Genomic DNA, 22,070 nt, shown 5'->3' with positions numbered 1-22,070 from the left:
AGTATCCCAAAAGTTTGGGTATGTGGTTTATTCATCTTCATTGATCTCTAGGAAGTCTTTAATTTCTTTCTTTATTTTTTCCTTAACCCATTGGTGATACAGTTGTGCATTATTCAGTTTCCAGGAGATTGTAGGATTTCTGTAGTTTTTGTTGTTGTTGAAATCTAACTTTAAACCTTGGTGGTCCGATAGAACACAGGAGGTTATTCCAATTGTTTTGTATCTGTTGAGATTTGCTTTGTGGCCAAGTATGTGGTCGATTTTAGAGAAGGTTCCATGGGGTGCTGAGAAGAAGGTATATTCTTTTTTGTTTGGGTGGAATGTTCTGTAGATATCGATTAAGTCCATTTGAGCCACAACATCAGTTAAGACCATTATGTCTCTGTTAAGTTTCAATTTGGCAGATCTGTCCAGAGGTGAAAGTGGGGTGTTGAAGTCTCCCACTATTAATGTGTAGGGTCTTATATGATTTAAGCTTTAGTATGTTTCTTTTATATATGTGGGTGCTCTTGTGTTTGGGGCATTAAATGTTCAGAATTGAGACTTCATCTTGGTGGATCTTTCCTGCGATGAGTATGTAATGTCCTTCATCATCTCTTTAGTTTGAAGTCTATTTTGCTGGATATTAGAATGGCTATACCAGCTTGCTTCTTAAGACCATTTGATTGGAAAGTCTTTTCCCAGCCTTTTATTCTTAGGAGGTGTCTGTCTTTGAATTTGAGGTGTGTTTCTTGTATGCAGCAGAAAGATGGGTCCTGTTTTCTTATCCATTCTGTTAGTCTGTGTCTTTTTATAGGAGAATTAAGTCCATTGATATTAAGGGATATTAATGACCAGTGATTGTTTGTTCCTGTTATTATTTTTATTTTTTGGTGGTAGTTTGTGTATTTCTCTTCCTTGGGGTTTACTGCTCTGGTGTTATCTATTGCCTGCATTTTCACAGGTGTATTTGCCTTCCTTAGGTTGGAATTTTCCTTCAAGTGCTTTCTGTAGGGCTGGGTTTGTGGATAAGTATTGTTTAAATCTGGTTTTGTCTTGGAAGGTCTTGTTCATTCCATCTATGATGATTGAAAGTTTTGCTGGGTATATTAGTCTAGGCTGGCATCCATGGTCTCTTAGTGTCTGCATTATATCTGTCCAGGCCCTTCTAGCTTTCAAAGTCTCTATTGAGAAATTGGGTGTTATTCTGATGGGTTTGCCTTTATAAGTCACTTGGCCTTTTTCCTTTGCTGCCTTTAATATTCTTTCTTTATTCTGTATGTTTAGTTGTTTAATTATTGTGTGGCGAGGGGACTTTTTTGGGGGGTCTAGTCTGGTGTTCTATAGGCTTCTTGTATCTTTATAGGCATTTCATTCTTTAAGGTGGGAAAGTTTTCTTCTATGATCTTGTTAAATATATTTGTGGGTGCCTTCGCGTTGGTAGTCTTCTCCTTCCTCTATCCCTATTATTCGTAGGTTTGGTCTTTTCATGTTGTCCCAAGTTTCTTGGACATTTTGGCTCATGACTTTGTTGGTTTTAGTGTTTTCTTTGACTGATGAATCTATTTCTTCTACCGTATCTTCACCACCAGAGATCCTCTCTTCCATCTCTTGCATTCTGTTGGTTATACTTGCCTCTGAAGTTCCTGTTTGTTTACTCAGATTTTCTATTTCCAGCATTCCTTCTGCTAGTGTCTTCTTTATGTTTTCTATTTCCCTCTTCAGGTCTTGGACTGTTTCCCTTGCTTTTTCATGATTTTCTTACAGGGACTTACTGTTTTTTTCTGCTTTAATTTTCCTTTCCTCTAGTTTTTTATAGCGTTCTTCCCATTTTTTGTTTGTCTGTTCCTCTACTTTATTTTTGATTTCTTCTATATAAGGCTCTAGCCTCTTCATGATGTTACTTATAAAGTTGTTTGCTTCTTCTTCTTCTTCCATTCCGTGATGTTCAAGTCTAGCTGTTGGAGAAGGGCTAGGTTCTGGTGATGCTGTATTGCTCTTTATTTTGTTGTATGTACTTCTGCCTTGGTGTCTGCCCATCTCCTCATGGGTTTGTTCTTGGTCTTATCAGTGTACGTGGTCCAGATAGAGATGACAGATTTAGGGAGCCTCTCTCTGGTCCAGATGGAAGCTCTGGTCGAGATGGGAGCTCTGGTCCAGATGAGAGTGCTGGCCAGATAGGAGCTGGGGGGCTGGACTCTAAGTCTCAGGAAGTCCCTGGGGTCTACTTATCTTGTCTAGATGGGAGCTCCTCTTGTCCAGATGGGAGTTCCGGGGCAGTATGGAATGCTGGACACTGTTCTCCGGAAGTGGCTGGAGTCTCCAGCAGATGGGTGTGGGGGCAAGTCGTTGAGGTTGTAGTGTCCACTGGAGGGTCTCTCTGGTCCAGATGGGAGTTCTGGGGTGGATGGGAGCTCTGGTCCAGATGGGTGTTCCGGGGCGGATGGGAGCTGGGGGTTGGTCTCTGAGTGACAGGAAGTGGCTGGGGTCTCGGGAAAATGGGTGTGGGGGCAGGGTGTGGAGACTACAGGGAAAAGGGAAGCCTTCCCACAGGGCCCACGGATTGGCCAGAAACTGGGGCCAAGTTGGGTAGGTCCTCCCAGGATGGTGTCCAGGGGTGGGACCCAGGGGAGGTTGCGTCTCTGACTATAACCCCAGGCACTCACCTCTGATCCAGATGGGAGTGGCTTCTCAGTTTCAACAGGTCCCATTGATTGATTATTTCTCTCCGTGTCTGTGCTACTGGTGTTATATTTAGAAAGTGATCTCTGGTACCAATGTGTTCAAGACTACTTCCTACTTTCTCTTCTATCAGGTTCAGAGTAACTGGATTTATGTTGAGGTCTTTGATCCACTTGGATGATAATACATTTTTTGAATATCAAAAAATCACAAAGTTTAGTGATGTCACTCCCTGCCCCCAGAGCATGACTCTAACAGGAGCCTTTCAGTGAAAATGACAGTATAAAAGTATTATTTTTATGGAGTTGTTAATTGTTATATGGAGCAAGCTCATAAAAGTCACAGACCACAAAACTTAATTACAAAATGCACTTGACATCAATTACAGGAACATCAATTACAATGTTGATTTCATTAACTCACATCTTTTACAGAGCTGTAAATTATGTGAAGGATCGAATGTATGTTCTTCTCAGTGGTTAACTGTATCTGCACACATTGATCCATCATGGAGGTATAGTTGAGGATGGACCCCCACAGCATTCTCTTGAGGAGTAGGGGACAATACTTTCCATTTCCATCATATGTGTCTTGTTTTTGAGGTACAAGATCTATATTCTTGCACCTTTGTGATTCTTGAGGTGCCTTCCAGGGAGCCACAGGTAAAGACTGATTTAGAAGTTCTGGAGATCACAGCGCTATGACTTTTCTATTCTCACCATTTTACAAGTATGTGGTAGCGTTTTCTGGAGGCTGCAGGATGTCTTGTTGTGACGTATTTGTAGAAGCAGATATGATAATCCAGGTTATAGAAAAATTCATAAAAGTGGAAAGCAATGTTGACCTTATAATTTCTTGGAGGAGGTATAGTCATTCCTATAAGATTTTTTTTTCATATTAACATGCAATGGGTTCATTATTATGTTAAGGTAAATTGCAAAACACTCAACATCTCACTTTTAACTGTTAATAAGATAAATATTAGCAAATATAACCCTTCTCATAAAAGCTTTTAGAGATTTCCAATAAACTTAAAAGTATTAATAGGTCTCAAGACCTGGAGTTTGAGAACCATTACTATAACCTATCATGTACTCCCTCTTCATTTTTGGAAGCCAGGAACACCATGCCCAACTTACAGACCACCTTTCCAGCATTTCCCTGAGCTTGTAAGACATTAATATTATCTCATGTGTTATTTTTTTCTATTTTCTTCCTAATAATTTTATGATCTGTTTATTTCTCATGTTTTTCTCTTAAATTAAAAATATTAAATTGTAAGCTTTTTGCAAGCTGCTATGGACTGTTGGAAATTAAACATTGGTAGAAAAGTGTGTGTTGGCTTTTTATAGCATGTATAAGATGCAATTGTGAAGAATTTCATATAAATGTGCTCTCAAATTCAAATGCTACTTCTCACAGACTGCACGCAGGCTCTGCCTCTCATTGTTGAAGCCACTGCCACTGTATCTAAATGGATGGGACTTTTGTCCTGGGCTCTCTTCAATCTCCAGTCTCTAAATTATGCATATCCTTTTAAGGTGCGGCCTCTCTCCCACTCATTCCCTCTTCCCCCAGCCTGCTGGAGTTCCTCCCCCTTTCTTCTACTTTGCATTTATATCCTCTATGACCTATTCTTAAAATATATTTTCAAATGCATTTCTTGAGTTCAGAATAAAAGGCTAGTACTTTCAGCATTACTTCGTCTTCGTTATTAGCCTCTTATAACTCTCCCTGATTTAAGGTTATTGTATAATACTTGAGCTCTCTGCTAATGTACATTGCATTGGCCCTGTAATCAGTGCACATTTCAAGGGCTTCAGTCAACAATAGTACCTGAAGCTTTGAATTTGAAAAAAGTATAATTATTTTTGCAAATTGGTGTCTAAATAGAGAAGGGGATTAGATTGGTCTAAGCATTCAGTAAAGTATACCCTTCAACTTCGGCATTGTACATTATGTGCAGATAATTAAACTTTTAGTGAGCATCAGTTATCAATTATTACCATAGTTTGGATGGGTGGACTTGAGAGTACCCCCCCCCCCCCGCCTTCTCTCTGTCTCTCTATTGAAATCAATTGTTTGGCTTGGAGGGAAATGTTTGTCTATTGTTGTATTATCTATGTTAGAGAGTGCTTTCTCCAAAGCTTCCATAACCCTTGGTAGTGGAGTTGAATTCAGTGGGGAGGGCAGAGAGAAAAGGAAGGGGAGAGGGAGGGAGAGAGGGAAGGGAGGGAGGAAGAGTGAAAGAGTGATGGAGTGAGAGCAAGTTATGAGATACCACGCTGGACTTTTAAAATTCATTTTTAAAAATAGAATTCTCTTGAGGTAGGTTGATTCCCAACTTTCTGAGATACCGCCATGATGATTTCAAGAGTGGCTGTGCAATATTGCACTCCCACCAGCAGTGGAGGAGATTTTCCCTTGCTCTGCATCCTCTGCAACATAAGCTGTCATCAGTGTTTTTGATCTTAGCCATTTTGACAGGCATAAGATGGTATTTCAGAGTTGTTTTGATTTGCATTTCTCTGATGGCTAAGGATGTTGAGTGGGCATATACCTAAAAGATGCTCAACCACACCACAAGGACACTTGCTCAACTATGTTCATAGCAGCTTTATTCCTAATATCCAGAATCTGGAAACAACCTAGATGCCCCTCAAATGAAGAATGGATAAAGAAAGTGTGGTACGTTTACACAATGGAGTATTACTCAGCGGTAAAAAAACAATGACATCAGGAAATTTGTAGGAAAATGGATGGAACTAGAAAAGAAATTACCCTGAGTGAGGTAACCCAAACCCCAAAGGATGAACATGGTATGTACTCTCTCATAAGTGAATATTAGATGTAATGCAAAGGGTAACCAGGCTACAATCCACAACCCCAGAGAAGCTAGGGAATGAGAGGGGCACTAAGAGGGATATGTATGGATTGCCACAGGAAGAGGAAAGGGTTAAGATTTCCTGGGTAAACTGGAATGGGAGAGGAGAGGAGAGGAGATGGGGGTGGGTGGGAACATGAGGAATCAAGATGGCTGAGTTTGGTGAGGGATGGAGAGGAAGAGCAATGAAAGAAATATCTTGACAGAGTGAGCCAGTATGGGATTATGTGGTGGTATTGTGTTCCCCAAAATATGGTGCAGGCTAATAAACTTATCTGGGGTCAGAGAACAGGACGGCCACAATATTAAACATGAGGCTAGGTGGTGGTGGCGCACGCCTTTAATCCCAGCACTCAGGAGGCAGAGTCAGGCGGATCTCTGTGAGTTTGAGGCCAGCCTGGGCTACCAAGTGAGTTCCAGGGAAGGTGCAAAGCTACACAGAGAAACCCTGTCTCGCTCTGCCTCCCAAGTGCTGGGATTAAAGGCGTGCACCACCACCACCCAGCTCCTCCAATGGCTTTCTGTGACCCCAAGGCTACTTTATTAATATACAAATAAAATCACATTTCAGTACAAAAAATATCACCATAGGATTAGGGAGGAATCTGGTGCTAGGGATGGTCACCTGTATGTAATCACAGCTGCTCTGATTTCAAAATGGCAACAGCCATATCATGGCTAGAGTAAAGAATTCTGCAACACTTTGATTTACCTAAACCTAAGTCAAGGGCATATAAATGATAGGGCTGATTTTTTAAAATTTAATTAACTTATTTATTTTATATCCCAACTGCACTTTCTTTTCCCTCCTCTTCTCCTTCCCTCTGCCCTGTCCCCCAATCCACTCCTCCTCTGTTTCTGTTCAGAAAGGGGCAGGCCTCCCATGGGTATCAACAAAGCTTGGCTATCAAGTTTTGGTAAGACTAAGCATCTCTCCTTGTATTAAGGCTGGGTAAGGCAATGCAATGTAAGGAATAGGTTCCCAAGAGCCTGCTAAAGCATTAGAGGTGGTCCCTGCTCCCATTGTTAGGAGTCCCACAAGTAAACCAACTTACAGAACTGTCACATGTATGCAGAGCGCCTAGATCAGTCCCATGCAGGCTCCCTGGTTGTTGGTTCAGTTTCTGAGAGCTCCTATGAGCCAGGTTAGTTGTTTCTGTGGGTTTTCTTGTGAGGTCCTTGATTCTTCCAACTCCTACAATTCTTCCTCCCTCTCTTCAGCAGATTCCCCAAGCTTGGCCTCATGTTTGGCTGTGGGTCTCTGCATCTGTTTTCATCTGTTGCTGGATGAAGCCTCTCTGATGACAATTGGGGTAGTCACCAACCTGGTCACAGGAGATGGCCAGTTCAGTCTACATATCCACTATTGCTAGGAGTCTTAGCTGGGGCCATCCTTGTAGATTTGTGGGAGTTTCCCTTTTATCAGGTTTTTACCTGACTCCAAAATGCAACCCCTTTCCAGTCATCTATTTCAGTACTCTCCTCATCCACCCATCCCCCGACCTGATCTTTCAAGTTCCCATCTCCACTTGCCCCCACTCCACCCAGGAAACCTCTTCTATTTCCTTTTTCCAGGGAAATGTGTGTATCCAACCTTGGCCCTCCTTGTTACCTAGCCTCTATGGGACTGTGGATTGTGGCATGGTTATCCTTTACTTTACAACTAATATTCACTTACAAGTAAGTACATACTATGTTTGTCTTTCTGGGTCTGGATGATTTTTTTTTTTTTCTAGAAAATCTCACTCAGGATGATTTTTTTTCTAGAAGTTCCATCCATTTGCCTGCAGATTTCCTAATGTCATTGTTTTTAAGCGCTGAGTAGTACTCCGTTGTGTAAATGTACCACATTTTCTCTATCCATTCTTCAGTAGAGGGGCAACTAGGTTGTTTTCAGGTTCTGGCTATTGTGAATAAAGTTGCCTATTATGAACATAGTTGGGCAAGTGTCCTTTTGGTAAGATTGAGCATCCTTTGGGTATATGTCCAAGAGTTGTATAGCTGGGTCTTGTGTTGGATTGATTTCCAGTTTTCTGAGAAACCATCATATTGATTTCCAAAGCAGCTATACAAATTTGCACTGTTACAAGCAAGGGAAGATTGTTCCCCTTGCTCCACACCCCTTCCAGAATGAGCTGTCTCTTGTGTTTTTGATCTTAGCCATTCTGATAGTGTAAGAGGGTATCTCAGAGGCATTTTGATTTGTGTTTCCCTAATGGCTAAGGATGTTGAACATTTCTCTAAGGGATTCTTGGCCATTTGAGATTTCTCTGTTGAGAATTCTCTGTTTAGATTCTCTGTATCTCATTTCAAATTAGATTATTTGGTTTGTTGATTGCTTTGGGCCACAGGAATATATCATAAGAACTCAACTGGTTATGGTCAATTCACTACCTGGAGGGATCAAGGAATTCCTCCAAAGGAAGCCAAATTCCAAGGAGCTTTTGGTGTTATTAAGCTTGTTATAGATCAGTTGTCTTCTGTTATGAAAATCATGTGTGCCTTCACAGTTTTCCCAATTGACTTTTCCCTAAGAAGGGCTAACAGTGTGGACTGATCTCTCTCTGGACATACACATTCCAGGTATTTGGAGAACAGCCTCAGGAAAAGCTTTCTCTGGAATCAGATATCTCCCTTAGCCACTTTCAAGGACTAGCAGTAATAACAGTCCACATGAAAGACTCCTGATTTAAGGTAAATTCCACAAGGAGACACAGCCTAGGTCAGGTGGACCTTAAGTAATAGCTTTACACAGTTTACCTCGGACCCTCCTTTTCTTACAGCCTTACTAACTTTATAGACCTTTAACTCTTTACCTAACCACTTCTAGGGATATTTAGACAACTTTCTGTGCTGACAGCTATGCTCAGCCAGAACCCCAGTTCAAGCATCATTGGCAGCATCTGGTCAGGTCTACCCCCAGATGGAGGAAAGTACCTTCTTATCAGGATACCTCTGTACTCTCTAAGAACAGACTTAAGCGTCCAGACCACCTGTTTGAGAAGGCCTGATGGATGTGCCAAATAAGCTTAACTTCCTCCTTTCTCAAATCTTATCTCTAGTTCCAGATCTCCCTTTTTCTATCACCAGAGGCATCTAGCTGTACACAGGTTGCCTAGCGACTGAGCACACTATCCCCCACCCTGCAGAAAAATGGCAGATAGCTTGGACAGATAGGAGCCACAGGAAAAAAGAAGGCAGTTTTATTTTCTCCCATTGACCTAGCAACTTATAGATTCTTAACATTTTCTACTAATCATGTTTAAGATTATAGTTGAGCATGTAAGAGCCCTCTTCTTAGATATTACCTGAATTTAGCTTTTAGTTAATTCATTTCCCCATTGGTCACTTCCCTTTGGGGTTGCAAATGATAATTAATGGTTATTGCCCCTCTATGTGATTCTTATCACCCCTCCATTTGGCCCTGGAAGCCTGGCTTTGCACTGCCAAGGGATTACTGCTTGTAACTGTATATATACTGGGACTTCCAGGGCATAGAAGGATGGAGAAAAGAGAATGGAAGAACTAGATGGGTAAGAAATTGAGAGGAACAAACTGAGATGGGGAAGAACTAGATTGGAGGACTAGAAGAGAGTACTAGAGGTATGAGATGGAAGATGAGGAAGAGCCAGATGGGGAAGTACTAGATGGGTAAGAACAAGCTGAAAAGGACCTAGATGAAGCAGAATTAAGACGAGAGAATTAAGATAGAACTTAGAGGGAGCAATAGATAAGTATAGAGAGAAATCAGGCAAGAAAGGAACTAGGCATGGGAACAGAACTGAAGCTGTGTATACAGGCTGTTATGCCAGAGGAATTAAAGCAAGTGGACTATAGAGCTCAGTGTGGTGAGATTCTTTCCTGAAAATAGTCCTCGCCATTAGTAGTTCTCTCTCCTGAGCCCCTGGGATGTATAATATTAAGGCTAGTCTCTCTAATATTATACAAGAGTTGATGTCTAATTTCTTGAATTCTTTAAATATTTTAGAAATCAGCCCTCTGTCAGATGTGGGGTTGGTGAAGAATATTTCCCATTCTGTAGGCTACCATTTTGTTCTATGGACATTGTCTTTTGGCTTACACAAACTTACCAGTTTCATGAGGTTCCATTTATTAATTGTTGATCTTAGTGCTATTGATGTCCTGTTCAGGAAGTTGCCTCCTGTGCCAATGCATTCAATACTATTCTTCACTTTCTCTTCTATCATGCTCAGTGTATCTGGATTTATGTTGAGGTATGCCATCCACATGGATTGAGTTTTGTGCAGGGTGATAGATACAGATCTATTTGCATTCTTCTACATGCTGACATCCATTTATACCAGTAACATTTGTTGAAGATATTTTCTATTTTCCACTGTATAATTTTGATTTTTTTTGTCAAATATCAGGTGTCCATAGGTATGTGAATTTTTTTAGAATTATTTATTTATTATGTATACAGTGTTCTGCCTGCATGTATGCCTGCAGGCCAGAAGAAGGAAACAGACCTCATTACAGATGGTTATGAACCACCATGTTGTTGCTGGGAATTGAACTCAGGACCTCAGGAAGAGCAGCCAGTGCTCTTAACCTCTAAGCCATCTTCCCAGCCCAGGTATGTGAATTTATATCTGGGTCTTTGATTTGATTCCATTGATCCACCTGTCTGTTTTTATACCAATACCATGCTGTTTTTATTACTATAGCTCTGTAATAGAACTTGAGATCAGGGATGGTGATACCTCAGGCAGTTCTTTTATTGTACAGGATTGTTCTAGCTATACTGTTTTTTCACACACACACACACACACACACACACACACACACACACACACACACATATATATACATATACATGCATACATACATATATACATACATATATGTATATATATGAAGTTGAGTATTGTTCTATAGATTGCTTTTGGTAAGATGGTTATTTTTACCATATTAATCCTATGGATCTATGAGCATGGGAGATCTTTCCATCTTCTGATATCTTCTCTAATTTCTTTCTTCAAAGACTTGAGGTTCTTGTCATACAGATCTTTCACTTGCTTGGTTAGAGTAATTTTTGTTTTTTGACCATAAAACTTAGTGACCAATCAAAATGAACCCAACAGAAGAGAGGTCTCTCATGAGGCCACAGTTGTGTAGAGGTAGCAAATCAGTGTGATGTACACAGTAAAGATGGAGCTTAGGTATCATTACAGTGGCAACAGTCTACTCAGATACTCAGATTCTAATCACATAAACCACAGATTAATACTCACAAAACCCATGGAAGACAAACTACCCACCAGTGTATACTTCTGGTGTGGGGCAAGCCTTGGCTTCGTCTTCAAGGTCCTCCATGCTCTGATCCTTCTTCTCCAGTCAGTCTCGACACATTATCCCATGCTGCCACTGCACACCCCCGTGCCTTCTGCCTCAAGGAATTTCTGTCTGAAACTCTGATTCTCCTTCCATCCTGGTAGTATAGGGTAGTGATGATGAGGTCAGTTTCGCATTAGGCGTCTCTGGGTTTGAATCTACTTATTAGGTATGTATAGCTTTGCTGCAGGACATCTAAGAACTCAATTTGTAATTAGTAATATGAAAAATACTAGGATCAATAGAATAGGAACTTTAGAGAAGATTTTTAATTTAGGTGTGTGACTATTTGCATGTAGGTATAGCTGTATACTATGCACAGACCTGTAGAGGCCAAAAGAGGATCCCTGGAACAGGAGTTACAGTCAGTTGTAAGCCACCTTGTGCTCAGTAGCAGGCATTTTAAACTGATGATTGTCTTCCTAGCCCCCAGCATAGAAATTTTATCAGGGTTGAATGGCATGCTGCACTACTTTACACCCAATTCTCCCAATAGGTTTTTATTTCCTCACAATTTCCTTTGATTGGGATGGCTTGTGCATTTGCCTACTCCAGCATGGAAGTGGCGTCTTGCCTGAGAGTTTCACAGGGCTCTTAGCACAGTGCCATGTCCACAGTGACCCACATTTGAGTGAGATAAATCACACTCCTTTCTACGCCATTAGCACTGTCTTTCCTACATGGGGGTACAGGAGAGAGGAGAGGAGGCTGCACCTGCCTTCAAGAAACTGGCCTTCTCTTTGGGGAAAGAAAGCTAAAACACAGCATTCAGGGAGGAGAGAGTGCCCTGAAAGTCAGCAGATTGTTTTGTGGAAGGCATTGGAGGTGGAGTGTTTCTAGAAAACAGAGAATATCAGTGAGAGTAAGTATGTGGGTCTCCCCCACTGCCACCCCCGAGACAGGGTCTCTGTAGTCCTGGAACTCACTCTGTAGACCAGGCTGGTATTGAACTCAGAGACCCACCTGCCTTTAATAGGGATTAAAGACCTATATCACCACCGCCTGGTGAGGGTGTGTTTTCTGATTGTAGCAAAATTTATGCACAGTAAAATAGAAATATATAGCTAACTGCCCAGGTCTTCAGAGCACAGTTAGGTGGGTTTGGTAAATGTAAGTACTTGTGTCGCATGACTGTTATAAAGAAGAGCATCACTACTCATAATATCCTCTCTTACCTGCCTCCAGTTTTTCCGACTCCCGTGGCTCTCAGTCTTTTGATTTGTTATAAATGGTGATACATATAATATAAACGGTATTACACAGCATCATTTCCTGACACCTGACAGGAAGGGGTAACCCTGTGTTCTTTTGAGTCTGGGTTTCTCTGCTGTGATGTTTCTCTGCTGTTTGTGTCCGGAGCTCGCTTGCTTGTCTCCTGTTGAGCAGTGTTGTTAATATGCAGTCTTTGCAAACTTTTTCATCAGTTCACTTTTGCGTTTCTTCTAGTTTGTGGCTTTTGTGAATTAAGAATAATAAGTACATGTACTAAGCGTTTCAGGAACTATGAATTTTCTCAATTTTAGGTATCTTCCTAGACATGGAATTGCTGGCTTACAGATAGGGCGTATGTTTAACTTAATGAGAAACTGCTACAGCTTGGTCACACAATTTAATATTCTTAACAGCAAGTGTGGAAGATCTACTTGCTGATATTTTGGCTGATATCTGGTGGCATCATTCTGTTTAATAGCTATTTTAGTTTAGGGCAATCACTTTCATTTTAATCTGTATTTTCTTGATAATGTGATTGCTTATTTATTTGATTATTGGGTTTTATAATTTTATACATTTTTATTAAAGAGTTAATTTTAGTTATGTGCCTGTGTGTGGGTATGTGCATGTGAGTGTAGGAGCCTGTGGAGGCCAGAGGCACTGGATTTCCTGGGACTGGAGTTACAGGCTGTTGTGAGCTGCCCTGTGTGGATGCTAAGAAGCCAACTCAGGTCCTCTGCAAGAGTGTTATGTGCTCTTAATCACTGAGTCATCTCTCCAGCTCCCATTTTTCTTTTGGGACAGGCTGGGCTTAAACCTGCTCCATCCTTTCCTAGGATGAAGATTATAGCTATGTACCACCACATTGGGCTTGCTTTTTAAATTTATTATTTTAAAAATCAAATTACCTTAAAATTGAAAAAGCCTCTAGTTTTCAACTATTGTTAGGAATTTATCTGTTTCTTCTTTAATCTTCTTTTAAAAATTAGAGATCTGAAGTGATTTTGCTTTTATTTCCTTCAATTTAAGCTGATCATGAAATTTCACAGTGATTTCTGGGGTGGGGCAGAAGGAAAGTGTATTCAGAACGATGGAGGCCATGGCCGGAGAAGAAGCAAGCAGAGGAGGCCTCACTGGGGAAGCTGGAGGAGCAGCCGCGGCGCCACTGGCAGGTAGGTGATGTTCCAGAACGGGAGAGCTGGTAAGCAATGTCCTCAGCAGCCTCCAGCTTGAGCAGCTCAATCAGGCCATCACCTGCGGTGGCCAGGGAGTTGGCAATCTGCTCGGCTGCCTTGGAGTCACCCTCAGCAGAGATGATGGCTGCCTTTTTCTGCTGCACAACCTTTCCCACCACAATTCTGGCCTTTTCCGCTTCTGCTGAGCCACCTGCTTGGCTTCCACTGCTTCTGTGAACTCTTTCCTGAAGGTCAGACGTGTCAAGGACATGTCATCCATGAGCCCAAACGTTGCTACTCTCTCTGTGAGGTCATCGCTCACCTGCCTTGAGACCAGCTCTCTCTCTCTCTCTCTCTCTCTCTCTCTCTCTCTCTCTCCTCTCTCTCTTTCTGAGTGATCAATTCTCCAGCATCAAAGCGAGCCACCACTTACTTGAGGATCTCTGTGGTGTTAGACAGCAGCAACCACTCATCATAGTCCTCACCAAGGCTGGTGTAGATGCGAGGAAACTGGCTGGCTACCGGCTGGAAGAGGATGTGTAGTGTGATGTTGACGTTCTGCAAATACTTGCTACCAGTGATGACTGGTACGTTCCGTGGTTGTGAGCGGCAGTTAAAGATAATTGGTTTCTGTACCCAAGGGATGAGAAAGTGAGTCCCTTCCCCTACCACAATGTCCTGTACTCCAAGGAACTGGCCAAAGATGACACCTCTGTATCCAGCATCCACATTATATAAGGCAGAGTTCTCCTGCAACTGCTAAACTTAGGTTGAACTTCACCGATGGACTCAAACACTTTGGCAGCCATGTTTCCTTCTGTGGCGCCCATTCACGCTTGCTTCCACTCTGATCTCCACATGGATTCCCTCTTCTTTAATTCTTTTGGTGGTTTAATAACAAAAAATTCACATGGCCTAAAATCATCAGTTTAAGAGGTACAGTTTATTTGGCCCTGCGAATCCCAGATATGCTGAAAACCGAGGCAGGGGGTCTGTCTGCATAGGCTTTACAATGAGTTAGTTCACTGTCCCTTAATGAGACCCGATCTCAAGACAGACAAATAAAACAGAAACACCACGGTAGAGCTCTTGCTTAGCATGTGTAAGGCTCTAAGACTGATGTCAGCATTGTAGGAGGAAAAAAAAAATGCACCATTAAGGGTTTAGAATGCTCTCAAGTGTTGGCAGGTATCACCTTCATCTAGATCCAAAACATTTTATTGCTAAATAAGAAGACCCCCATGCCATGAAATAGCTATTATTTCTTCCCTTCGGTGGCTACTGGCAACCACTGCTCTGTTTTATGTTCCTATGAATTTGACCTGTTCTAGGTGTTTGACAAGAACTGGTTCACACACAATATGAACGTTTGCATCTGGCTTTTTTTTTTTCACTTAGTGCTTTGGTGATTCATCCATGCTGTGGTATGGTTTAGTGCTGTCTTCCTCTTCATGACTCCTACCAGTAACAGTTCTCTTATTTTTCTGCTATTATGTATGTGCACACTTAGGATTTCCCCTTATGGCTTGAGAATAAGCAACACACACATACACACACACACACACACACACACACACACACACACACACACACAGATGGGTGAGGTGGGGTGGGGGAGCCTGAGTGATTGAGAAAATGTCTCTCTCTCTCTCTCTCTCTCTTTGGTGACTTGGATACTGCTCTAAAAACTGAGTCTCATTTGGTCTGAACTTTCCTCTAGTGGCAATTGTGTTTTTATGACCCAAGGTCAACCTCAGATGTTCTTCCTCAGTATCCTGTCCACTTTGATTTTTGAAATAATCTCTCACTGGTGTGGAACTTGCTGATTAATCTACACTGACTGACCAGCAAGCTCCAGGGATCTGCCTGACTTTGTCTCCCAGCACCGGGGTTACAAGGCTTTTATGAGTTCTGGTATCTAGCTTGGTTCCTCATGCTTGTGGAACAAATAGGTTAATTACTAAACTCTCTCCCCAGCTCCAAGAAGGAGTCTGGAGCTTTCTTAACAGCTGGTTTATAAATGTGGGCTGGAAAGAGGGCAAAGAATGAGGGCTTGAAAGCTGACAACAACCTAATAATTCTGTCATACTCTTTGTATTTTCTATGTATAAAATGACATCAGGTTCTATATCACATGAATCTAAGATTTTAGAAATCTGGTGAAAGTTTTCCCATTTAACCATTTCATGAACTCACTTTGATTGCGAGTATTTCCTTCGGATTCTTCTAGTGAGTGTGGCTGTGCATTACCCATCTGTTCTCGATGCTCACTTCTCCCTTTAGAGCTTTAGAATCATACTCACAGTCATTTAAAACCCCCATCCAGACAGTTATTAGAGCTCTGCCAGCTCTGCAGCTGGTTCCAATGTTGCCTTGGCCTTTCTAGACTGGTTTTGCCTTTTAGTAAGCTTTGTAACTTTTAGTTGAAGACTGGACCTCAGGTACTGGGTAGTAAGAACGGAACAATATAGGATTCCAGTAAAGTTTTTGTTTTTCTAGTTGAGCTGACATCTTTATTGTTGCTGCTGTAATATCTGGGTCTAAAAATTATCCAAGTAGATTTATTTGCATCTCTGTTTTTTTTGTCTACACACATAGACTTTTTAGAAACTTTACTTTTACTTAATTTTTTTTTTTTTTTTGTGTGTGTGTGTAGGTGCCTGTGGAGGCCAGAAGAGAGTAGAATGTCAATTTCTCTGGAGTTGGAATTACCAGTGGTTATGAGTCACTCAACATGGGTGCTGGGAAACAAACTCAGATCTTTAGGAGTAGCATGCACTCTTAACTACTGAATCATTTTCCAGCCCCCTCTCCAGAGCTTTTAATAAGGCATGAAACTTGCAGGAATGAAAAGGCCAATCCAGCCTGAACTGCTTTTGGGTGCATGTACAAGAAGGTAAAATTGTGTTGACAAAAATCCCCTATTTCCAGCTGGGCAGTGGTGGCACACGCCTTTAATCCCAGCACTCTGGAGGCAGAGGCAGGCGGATCTCTGTGAGTTCGAGGCCAGCCTAGGCTACCAAGTGAGTTCCAGGAAAGGTACAAAGCTACACAGAGAAACCCTGTTTCAAAAAAAAAAAAAAATCCCCTATTTCCATCTTATGCATATGCATAATTGGGTATGTACATGACTAAAGTAATATGTATTGTGGAAGCAGACAAGTGCAAGACATTAATGATTGTATTGACCTAATCTATCAATCAAAACATAACCCTTGTTACGCCCCCTGGTAGCCAACTCCTCTTGTATACCATGAGAAGAAGCCCTGTCCCCCAAATTTCCTGTAGCCCAGGTTGGCCTAGAACACTATGGTAGGTAAGGATGATCTTGAACGTCAGATGTTCCTTCCTCTCTCTTCCAGGTGCTGGGATTTCAGGCATCTTTCCCTATTCCTACTTTAAGATTTTGTTTTAAACTTTTGGTTTAAAACAGTTTATAACGTTTCTAGATATGGTTGGTTTTCTTTTTCTTCCTTCCTTCCTTCCTTCCTTCCTTCCTTCCTTCCTTCCTTCCTTCCTTTCTTCCTTCCTTTCCCTTCCTTCCTTCCTTCCTTCCTTCCTTCCTTTCTTCCTTCCTTCCTTTCCCTTCCTTCCTTCCTTCCTTCCTTCCTTCCTTCCTTCCTTCCTTCCTTCCATACATCCTTCCTTCCTTCCTTCCTTTTTTTCTTTCTTTCTTTTTTTCTGAGACAGGGTTTCTCTGTGTAGTTTTGGTGCCTTCCTGAATCTTGCTCTGTAGACCAGGCTGGTCTTGAACTCACAGAGATCCCCCTGGCTCTGCCTCCCAAGTGCTGGGATTAAAGGCGTGTGCCACCACCACCTGGCATGGTTGATTTTTTTTTTTTTTTTTTTTGAGCTGATGACAGAACCCAGGGCCTTGTGCTTGCTAGGCAAGCACTCTACCACTGAGCTAAATCCCTAACCCCGCATGGTTGATTTTCTGTTCATTTGTTCTACTTGGGATTCAGCAAACTCTTAAAGAAGAAAGTAATTTTCATTATTATTTTTACTATATTTGGGAATTAAAAAAATAATTATTTCTTCATTTTTTTTCATTTTTCCTTTTGGGCCTCCAAATACATGCACAGGCAGTTGCTACTGTCTTTCAGGCCACTGAGGAATACTTATTATTATTATTTTTGTCTTATTTCTTTCTGTTCTTCATACTGAACCCTGATTTGATTAATATTGTTTGTTAGTCCCTTCATTTTGATTGAACAAGCCAGTTCCCAGGATTAATGTAATTTGGTTTCCAGCACTGAAATGGCTTGTTTTTCCCGACCTTGCCCTCCTGCACCTATCCACCTGGCATTCTCTACTCAACTCTGTCTGGTTACTCCTAGCAACACCAACTGGAGGCCAAAAGTGAACCTTGCCAATTCCTCTCCTCACGCTTCCCTGTTACTGTCCCAGCTTGTAAGTCGACTTTGAGATTTCTGGGTTCTTGAACTAGAGATCTCCCCTCCACGGGTCTTTCCTGGACTCTAAGAGTCACTTGTACCTGAGGATCTTTTCTCCTCCCCAACCTTACTCTCCTAAGTTCCCTTCTGTTCCAGTCCCCCCCCCCCACCCTGCATTTTCTATTTCTCTGCTGGTATTCCTTATCTGTGTGGTCATTCTGACATGTTCTCTTGAAGTCCTTGAAAACGTTTGAAACAACTCTTTTGGAATCATGTTTTCTAATTCCAATCATCTCAGGATAATTTTTTTTCTGTATCTAATGTGACATTTTTATGTTTCTTCGAATGTTTACTATTTCCTTGTTATACACTAGACATTTGGACGATCACAGAATCTCTTTATCTTCTGATGAAGAGCATTAGGTTTGTTTTCCAAGGCAGTTCAGTCAGTTATTGGCTGACCTGCTTGAACTCAGGGTGGCCTGGTGTTTTATTAAGGTGCGTCTGTTGGTTTTGCCCTCAGAATTGCTGGAGTGTCTTTAATTCAGAGACACACTTAACTCTGAAATGTCCACTTCTGAAGTGAAAACCTGATTTATCAAAGCCCTTAAACATGAAAACGGTGAGGCATCACAGCATTGTCTCCTGCAGTAGGAGTACCCTAGATGTTTCTACTCGGCTTTGTTGTTGCTGTCATTTACTGGTTTGGGTTTTGTTTTGAGAGCCTTCTAGTGGGTTCTTTTTAGCCTTCTTTTGAAAACACAATATATAAGCTAATTAAAGATGTGACAGGCTTTTCATGTACATTGGGGGCTTCTTCCTACAGCTTCTCCTTCAGATTTCTCATCTTTTCTTCCTCCTAGTGGTAAGGATGGAACCCAGGGCTTTGCTCCAGCTAGGTACATGCTGTAGACTGAGTCACAGTCCTAGTCTCTAGATCTCCTTTCTTAATGTCCTGCCATTTTGAGGGCCTTGAATTCCTGTCCCATGCACTTGAGCTATTGAGAGTGCAGTTCCATGCAGGACAGCATGGAGCATGCAGTAGTAGAGGCAGGGGGATTGTGAGTTCCAAGTTGGTTTGAACTATTGGACATTCTCAGAACACCAAGAACAGAAAAGTGACAGCGCTATCACAGTTGTCAGGATCTGGGCGGGTGTTTCTAGGTTCTTGGCCTCTTATTAAAGGATGAAGTAGAAGTTTGCACAGATTGCATAGGAGCCAGGAAACCAACTCAGAGTGTTGACGGAACAGGCCTGAATACACTACAAGAAAGTAGCCACATGGTAAAGATACTCAAAGACTTCAGGTCAGTGCTGGGGCTTAAAGGAAGGGGGCTGGTTATGATAGGTAAGGGGCACAGTTTGGGTGGATCTCTATTTTAAGTGATTGGATTATATAATTTTCTACTGCATATGCTGATTCCCATTGCGAATCTGATTTTAATCATGCATGCCCAATTCTGCATTGGCATGAGGTAGTGAATAGGGAATTTTCCCCACAAGTTTACTTTGAGGACACAGTTTCCCTCACTGTGAAGGTACCCAAACCTAGTTTAGGCCAGACTGACCTTTTTGGTCTTGTGCTTGGACATAGTGAGAATATGATTGAATAAAATCTGTCAAAGTGTGATAGTTTTCAAGGGGAGGAGAAACCCATTCCATCCTCAGAAGCAAGTGTATAGTAACCTGATGCAGACAGGAAGGCTAAGGTTGCTAGGTGCATTTGTTTTTTTCCAGAAACAGGCATGTGTATGTGGTACATTCAAGTAAAGGAGTTAACAGGGAGGCTGCATTATTAGACGGGGCTATGTGTAGCCCATACCAAGAGGAGTCCCACATCACTAAACTCTTCCCTCCTCTTGCCTGTCTCAGGGCTCCAGGAATCCTAGTTTTAGAGCATCTCTTAGACTTGGAACTTTCCTTAGACAAAAGCTGCAAACCCGAGCTTCCCTGATTTAGCTCTCTTCTTTCCTTCAGTTATCCGCTCATGCCTCCAAATAGCCTCTATCTTAAAAATTTTAGTTTTTTTTTTAAAATGTGGTTTAATTCAAAGTTTATACTGCTCTAACTACTCCATCATCAGACACACAACCTTTTTGTGTTTGTTTCCTAGTAGTAGGGCTGGCTAGTGATGAGGTTTTTGCCAGGAGAAAAATTGGTTTGGCTGTGTGTGCTGGAGTAGGCAAGGCCTTAAAGGCCAGACAATGGCTATTTTACACAAGGAGGCATGCAATAGGGAAGGGGTCATGTCTGACTTATAGATAGCTTTTGTTTTTAAATATTAGAATGATGCTGACATTTATTATAATTCATGGAGAGACTTGACATGTATTTAAATGAATTGGCATGGTATTTCCATCATTTACATGAAGCAAATGTCAGAACAGAAGTAAGAGCCTCAATTTGTCCTTGTAATTATACGTCTTTCCTCCCCCGCCCCTTACTGCTTTCTCCTTCATCCTTCTCCTTTCTCCTCCCTTGTCTTTCCCCTCAACTCCCAGCTTCTTCTTCTCCTTTTTAAAGAGCTGAAGAAAATTGTCTTATATTAACAGTAAAATGGAGAGAAACTAGATACTCAAATCAGGGCTATCATTTTCCAAAAGTGCAACATAACAATAAAAACAATATAGATGACTCTACAATTATAATGGGTAGTTCTATGAAAAACCTTGGAAAGGGGTTTTGGTTGAGGCTTGATGTGAAATTGTATTATATCATGGTATAAACTGTGAAAAAGTTTTACTTGGGGCAAAGACTAGAGAGAATAATCTAAAAATGTTAATGACTATTTCACAACAGGGCTATTTGAAGAGTTGTTTGCAATAGATTTTTAAAATAAAGGGGATTAGACTCTGTAAGGATTCTTTCTAGGGCAACTTCAACAGGGACAGACAGACGATGCTCTATGTCTTCCTCTTCGGCATCAAGGATTTGGACTCTACAGTCTGTGACATTTATGTGCTTATACTTGCTATTGTAGTCATAATCTATGCTGGAAAGCATTTACTTAGGAACAACAGCACTTCACCATCCATTTTAAATGGCAAAACTAGTAGCACAAAGGATGGAAATAAAAAAGAAAAAGAAAAAAAACTCTGAAAGAGATTCATAATGTATGTAAGCTAAAGTGTGAAAGCCTTGTTCGGCACAGAAATGTGCTTATTAGGACTCAAAGTTTTTGTTATTCTGCCTATCTGCAAATAACTGGGAGATGTGTTTCCACAAATACTGATTTGGGGGTGACACATATGTTGTGGCAAGTAGGAATGTATGGACTCTGCAAGTGAAGGCCAACTGTATTAATTAATGGCTTAGAGACTGTGCATTCAAGCATATACCTGATTATGTGTTCTGTGTTCTGTTAGAGCAGCAGTTCTGAACCTGTGGATCAAGACCCCTTTGGCAAACCTCTATCTCCAAAATATTAACATTATAGTTCATAAAAGTAGCAAAATTACAGTTATGAAGTTAACAACAAAATAATTTTATGGTTGGGGATCACCACAACATGAGGAAGTGTATTAGATTGTTGCAGTGTTAGGAAGGCTGAGAATCACTGGGTTAGAGGATCGAAGCACACAGAAGTGAGCATTTGTCAACCATCTACCCAATGCCATACATCACAGCAGACACTTGCCCATAATTTCTTTCCTTTTTACATTAATTCTTGAAGTTTTTATTAAAAAAGGAAATTCAGAATGGACACGTAAATGGACCAAATTTACATAGCCAACATGATGGAGCTCAAGCCCAGTTCTGTAGAACAGCGACCTTAGGATGGATGCTCAGGTTGTTCCTCTTTTCTTGCTAAGCTTTTGGTTGGATAGAGAATGGAGGGACAGAGAAGGAAACATGAAGTTAAACTGAGTTGTTAGGATCCGTGGTTGTGAGTGCTTTCAGAAGGAAGCTAAGGTGAAGCAGGTTCTTGGTTCAGTGTGAAAAAGAGTTAGCCTTTTGTCTGAAGGGACTATCATCAGGCATGGCTGAAAAGGGAGAAAACAACAGTGTGTCCTGACTTCCTGTGGCAGCCCAAGGATGGATGACTAAGGCCATTTCTTTGTAAATTTCATTTGTAAAAATACTGTTCTCATACATTTTCAATTTTATATATACCCATAGTGTCTTTTGATTGTATTCATCCCCGATGCCTCCCCCCAATTTCCCTAACTCCACAAACTTCATGTCCTATTTTTTTTAAATCTACTTAGTTTAATCTGCGCTGCCCATCTACTCACAGGTGTCAGAGTATGCATTGGAGCAAGGTCAACCTACCAAGGGCCATGGCCTTATAGAAAACTGAATCTTCCTTCCCCAGAAGCTATTACTTGCTGCCAATTGCTTCTCTGTTAAGGGGTGGGGCCCTTGAGTGAGCTCTCTTTGCTGGAA

The 22,070-nt window shown here is 41.3% G+C and overlaps 1 pseudogene; it reads right to left on the bottom strand.

Moving 5' to 3' along the window:
• Positions 1-13,242: 13,242 nt before the first annotated feature.
• On the bottom strand, positions 13,243-14,096 carry LOC118582063 (annotated as a pseudogene).
• Positions 14,097-22,070: the final 7,974 nt, after the last annotated feature.

Source organism: Onychomys torridus, chromosome 1, assembly GCF_903995425.1.
Source record: "Onychomys torridus chromosome 1, mOncTor1.1, whole genome shotgun sequence".
NCBI lineage: Eukaryota > Metazoa > Chordata > Mammalia > Rodentia > Cricetidae > Onychomys > Onychomys torridus.
Note: the sequence above shows the minus strand (reverse complement) of the source record. Positions and strands in the feature narration are given on the sequence as shown.